The 5,825-nt window shown below is 34.8% G+C and overlaps 1 long non-coding RNA gene across 1 annotated transcript; it reads left to right on the forward strand.

The window, feature by feature from the left end:
• The first annotated feature begins 1,066 nt into the window (after positions 1-1,066).
• On the forward strand, positions 1,067-5,555 carry LOC308181778. The gene is made up of 4 exons (XR_013941578.1): positions 1,067-1,311; positions 2,924-3,081; positions 3,232-3,364; positions 3,794-5,555. It is a non-coding gene; the product is annotated as an uncharacterized lncRNA (long non-coding RNA).
• The last annotated feature ends 270 nt before the right edge of the window (positions 5,556-5,825 follow it).

Genomic DNA, 5,825 nt, shown 5'->3' on the forward strand with positions numbered 1-5,825 from the left:
GTAGTGTGGATCTTCCTCCCTTAGTTACCCAAAACAGGAGATATTTTGAAGGGCACTGCAGCTTCTTCTTTCCCCATTCAATGGGCTTCCCTCCCACACTGCCAATGTTTTATTTATTTTCTCTAAATTAGTGAAGATTCAGAGCATTTTATCTTTTTGTTTTAACATGCTGTAGTGAATTTTATTTTGAATATTAAATGAAATGTACTATAGTTGCCAAATTTCTAATGGTAGCCTTCATTTCATGAGGAAGTGAAATATGTTTAAATCCTTCTATTGGTGTTCAGAGAGTATAGTGAATGTGATTAAAAGTTTGAAACTGAACCACAAAACAGGCTATAATTCAATTTGGAAAAAAAAAAAAAAAGCTACTGCTCAATTTTTGGCTTGGGTATCAAATATGGAATACAGGCCTTTTCCCTTCATACCAACAAAGCTGTAATGCTTTTTTTTTCCATTCAGGATATAGTGGTTTAATTCTCACTTGTATTTACATTTGCTAAAAGCAATTTTTAAAACAGCTTGTCGTATGGGCATTTATTTTGTTTTTTAAAGTGTCTCCAGTGAAGACATATTGTACAACAACAACAACAACAACAAAACAACTAACCTTTATTGTCTACAATTATTTCAAAAAAATTTAATGCAAAATAAATTTGAAATAAAGTTGGTAAACTAAACTCAATTCAAATTTATAAATGCAGATACAGTAAAGAGGAAAGTATTACATTCTAGATTGATTGAGTAGTAAGACACCTAAGTGAAAAGAGATGCTGTAAATTACTTTCATCACTAAAAGATGGACTGAGAAATTTTGCATGATTTCCATGTACACTTTAGTTAAATACACATCCAATTTTTAACTGGTTTGGGGTTCTGTTCTGCACATGAAGGCATGCAGGATGGAAAAAACCCTGCTGTAATTTTATAAGACTGTGCCTTCATTGCCATAGGGCAGACTCAAGCCCAAACAGTTTCATATTAATTAATTATAAGGATTACTACTAAGAATAATATAGTTATTATTAGTAGCAACTTAATTATAAGTTAGCAGTAGGAGGCTATACAGCTGGCATTCTTGAAGGAAACCTTGCAGTGAGTATGTCAGGTGGAACAAATGATTTGGGTCCTTCCTCGACAGGACACCAAGCCTTTCCCAGGAACATTTTCATATGCCAAGTCACAAGGGCAGGTGGAGTTTGTAGGCAGCCTGAATTTGGGCTGAGTTTAAGATATTTGAAAGAACAACTTGGACACTTGATCCCAGGTTTTGAAGACAGTAGGAAGAAATCCAACATGGGAACTGGTGAGGTAAAATTCCTACTCACATTTCCTTCAGTGATACAGTAGAGGAACAGTCCAGTCAGGCTTCAAGAGGATTTGGATGCTGTGAAAATATCTAGTCTTAATATTAAATGGCATTTTTTGAGCTGTTTTGTAGCTCTGTGTGCTCATGTTTCTGTTCAATTGCTATTTCTGTCAAAAACACATCTTTTGTTAGGTTTAAGTTGTTGCTTTTTTCTACTTGCTTCTACAAACAGCAGTCTAAGCCTATGGGATAAACCCTGGGAAAAAGATATTCTCCCCTGTCTATAATGCAAATCCTTAAAATGTCAGAAGCTGATCCTCCACAGGATGCATAGATGTATACCCATCTATTGAATTACTATTGTTTTTCTTTTTTTTTTTTAATTTTTTTTTGGAAAATGTCGGATAACTGAACCAAGTTCTCAAAATTATTTACCTAAGCAAAGCATGCCACTACTTATAATAGACTTGCATTCATCAAATGCTGAAATTGTGTACAAAATGTGTTTCTTACTTCATATTTTAAATTACACTGGAGTGATGAACACAGATGTAAATTCTGTAAATTACTAAAAACAAACCCTGTGTTCTCGGGCTGCTGTTCCTGCTTGAAGAATCACATCATTAACAATTAACAGTTTGAGCTGCATGCCTTGGCACATCCCTACTTGTTCATCAACACAATAATGAAGTTGTTTACAGTGAAGAAGAAAAGAAAAATATTGCATGTAGGAAAATCAATAGTGCAAACAGGGGAGGTCTACACATTGTCTTCTTTCTTTATTAAATCTGAGTAAAACGAGTTCCAGTGACACTATAAAAGAAGACAGAGATTAAAGCAAAATAAGTGTGTCCCTAAAATTAAAATTTAAAAGGTTTGTAGCATGCAATTACTGGGTACCCCCCCCAAAAAAAAAAAAAACAACAACAACAAAAAAACATATGCCTGCCTGTTCTTTTGGGATTAAAAAAGGAAGAGAAAAATGAAAACATTGAAGAGATTGTCATTGGTTGATTTGCACTGTGTCTGGTGTATGTATTATCATCAGCAAGTATTGGAGGAATCCCTTTTTCTCTGATAAGAAGAGCAATACCAAATGATTCAGCTAAAGATTTCCAGGGTGGCATAGGCATTTCTAACTCATTTGTGGGTAGTCAGCCCTGATAGAAGCATGTTCAATCCTACCATAGAACTTAAGCACTTTGCCTATACCAAGGCAAAAGTCCACTTGGCTGACGCTGAAGATGCCAGCATTTTCAGACAGAAGCTGCAGCAGATTTGATGCATTTGTTTTGTTCCTTGTCTGTGTGAGTAAGAAGGATATTTTTTGGAAATGGTTCTCATAGATATGGATATGATTATATACATGGAAGCATAATCATGCAAAGTGAAAGAGTGGAGAATCTTGTAAACGTCATGTAAGGATTATCTGTACAAAGAGAGGAAAAAGCCAAATAGCTTTGCTTGTTCTGCAGGTGTTAGCAGAGGTTTGAACTGTGAAATAAGAACATGCCTTGTACCCACTTATGCTCTCTGGCTAGAGTTAAAGGTAGATTTCATTGACAGGACACTGAAGAAATGTGTTATCTTACTGCTCATGCTGTCTCCATTCAGGTGATGATGAAAAGAGTTCTGTCCCATCTGCCACCAGACCAGCTCATTTTGTGAGTTTTGAGTTAACCTGGTTGAAATGAAGCCCAATATCAGATTGTCACGAGCAAAACAGTCTTAACTCAGGAAATTTCACTTGATTTTATTTATTGCCAGTTAAGGTAAGTTTTCAATTACTAATTCAGTTGTTGGGAAACAAAAGAGACAAACATTAAATAAACACTTAGGGAAAGCACCTTCTGTCCCTCCTTGTATCCTCTGATAAGCCCTCACATGTGTCCCCACAAGTCTTCTCCTGTCTATGGCTGCAGGAGATGAAATGTGCCTGAGCCACGGTGCCACAGACTCCTCTGAAAGGATGGGGTTTCATCAAAGGGTGGGTCAGCACAGCTGATTGTGGAGCCATTTGGAACCAGCAGTGACCAGCATGAGGCAGTTTGAGAGGTGAGAAATTCTTAATTTCATTCAGAAATTTTATTGTTTCCATGCTTTTATGTGTTTTTTGATGTTTCTAAAGCCTCCCAGTATCTCTGCTCTTCCAGCCAGTAGAGCACTGTTCATTACAGCAACCAGTAATTTTCTCTCTGTGTCTTTGGTGCCTGTGGAGCATCAAAGCCCAGCCCAGCCATGGCATGGGCATAGCCATAGCACAGGAGGGCAGTTCAACTGACAAAACACAGGACATGATCCTTCCTCTAACAAGTCAGAAGTTTGATTTTACGTATATTAATAACATTACAGAAATGCTTTACTTCTGGTCTCTTCAGTGTTGAGTTTCTTTATAATTTCCCATACAATTGAGTTTATGTGGAATGCATATACAAATTGGGTATATTGTGGCAACAGTAACACTTCTCTTTCTTTATCTTTTAGGGCTACTAATCATTACGTGTTTGGAAGGACATGAGGAGCACTAGTAATCACTCGATCCCAAGGCACACACAGAATATATACTAGAATTTGGATAATCATTTTCACACAAATTCAGTTTTGAATTCATTTTTTGAGTGCAGTTTCTGGCTATAAGACTGTAACTAAATAACCTATAATTCTACAGAAAAGAACTTGTAACTATACTTTGCATCCTCAGCTCAAGCACTGGTATATCCATGAAAAGCTGTAATATAAGCAATGAATGTAACACATAAACAAACAAACAAAAAAAACAAGCAAAACGTTCCCTGAACCTTGCCTTTAATTCAAGATGCCAGCTATCATGGGATGCTCAGTCTGTTCTCTGTATTAGTGAAACACAGTGAACTCTTCCTCTTTCATATCAGTTCTTGTACCTAAATTGGAGAATAAATTGAAAGGAAAGTATGTTTTCACAAGAAACAAGGGGAATGAGTCACTGTTAGATTGCGCATCTGAAAATTAGGTCTAGGCACCTTAGGCTCCTTTTATTACCAGTGGAGAGAAAAAGAATAATTATGTTGTCTTGTGATCAGAGTCCAACAAATGGGATATTAACTCTTCTTTTGTAGTGTGTACTTTCATCTCTTGATCTTAAAGTATCCTACAGGTTATTAGATCATTCTTGACATCTCACTGTCAGATAACTTAATCTAGACAATATGGCTCCCACTCAACAAGTCCTCTCCTACTTGCCTTTAGAAGTATAGCTGGTGGAAAGAAAAGATGATTTTATGTTTCAACAACACTACTAGAGATCTCTTGTATACATATCCAATTTTATTCTTGTTGATGCTTTTTGATGCTTTTCCTTCCTTATTTTTTTAAATTGTATTATAGATTCATATTTAAACAGATTTAAGACCTTACATACTACTTATTTAGTACTCTACTGCAAAATTGTTTTCATCCCTTCTCTGTAAATATCAAACAAAAATCAATGAAATACTAAAAGTAGCTGTATGCTAAGAGTTAAGTCTTGGAAAAATCATTAGAAGTGCATATTATAAATCAATTTTATGTTACGAACACTTTATTTGAATTTCCCATTATCACTGTTAATGAGAACCTGAGCATGTCCTTTTTGGAAGTATTTATCTGGCTTGTGTGTTCAAGAAATACACTGTAATATTCTTCTGGTCAATTACCAAATGTATCAAAGTTAGTAGTATTTCCAATATTTTGCTTACAATTCTGTACATCTATAACAAACTATGGGCACATGTCACCTATGTAGCTGTAGAAATAATACAGCATCAATCAATCTTGGAAATTGAGTTAAAGTTGGCAATTTTATTTTTCTGCACAGTCATTAAATATTTAATATTTCCTCTTGTCCTTCAGGGAATAAATTTAAGAAAAATGACTTCCTTTCTAAATGGTCTCACTTGTACCAAGTGCCCCGAGTAAGCCTTTCGTATGATAAATTATGCTTGGTTCCACACAGCTACTACCTGCTCTGTTTGAAGACCATAATCAAGCTCATCCAGATGTTTTTGCCTCCTTGCCTTCTAGATAAGGACTCTTTGTGAGACTTTAAAATAGCCCACTTTCAGTCAAGGTTTTTTCTGTGTATATAAATGCTGAAAGAATGGTATATTACTTAAAATAAATATTTAAACTGGAGTATGTGCAGTTATTTCCTTAAATTGTTTTAGGTACAAGAAAAAGAATGGAATTAAAAATCAGTGAGAAAAAAAAAAAAAAAGGCCTTTGCCATTGTAGAGAGTTTTCCACATGATAGGCTGCATAAGTAATTTACATTCAGTTTGTATTTAATCTAGTGAACAGATAATGACTGTCCTTCAAAATATTCTTACTACATGCATTTTATAATTCATGTATAAGCTTGGTTTCTGAGTAAGGGTAATATATTTTTATTAAACATTAGTATTCTGAAACTGAGTGAATACTGAAAAAAACATTAAGTAACATTTCAAACACTTCTGAATATAATTTAATTTTTTATTATTATTGTCTATTTTCATTAGTT

Source organism: Anser brachyrhynchus, assembly GCF_964034855.1.
Source record: "Anser brachyrhynchus genome assembly, chromosome: 1".
NCBI lineage: Eukaryota > Metazoa > Chordata > Aves > Anseriformes > Anatidae > Anser > Anser brachyrhynchus.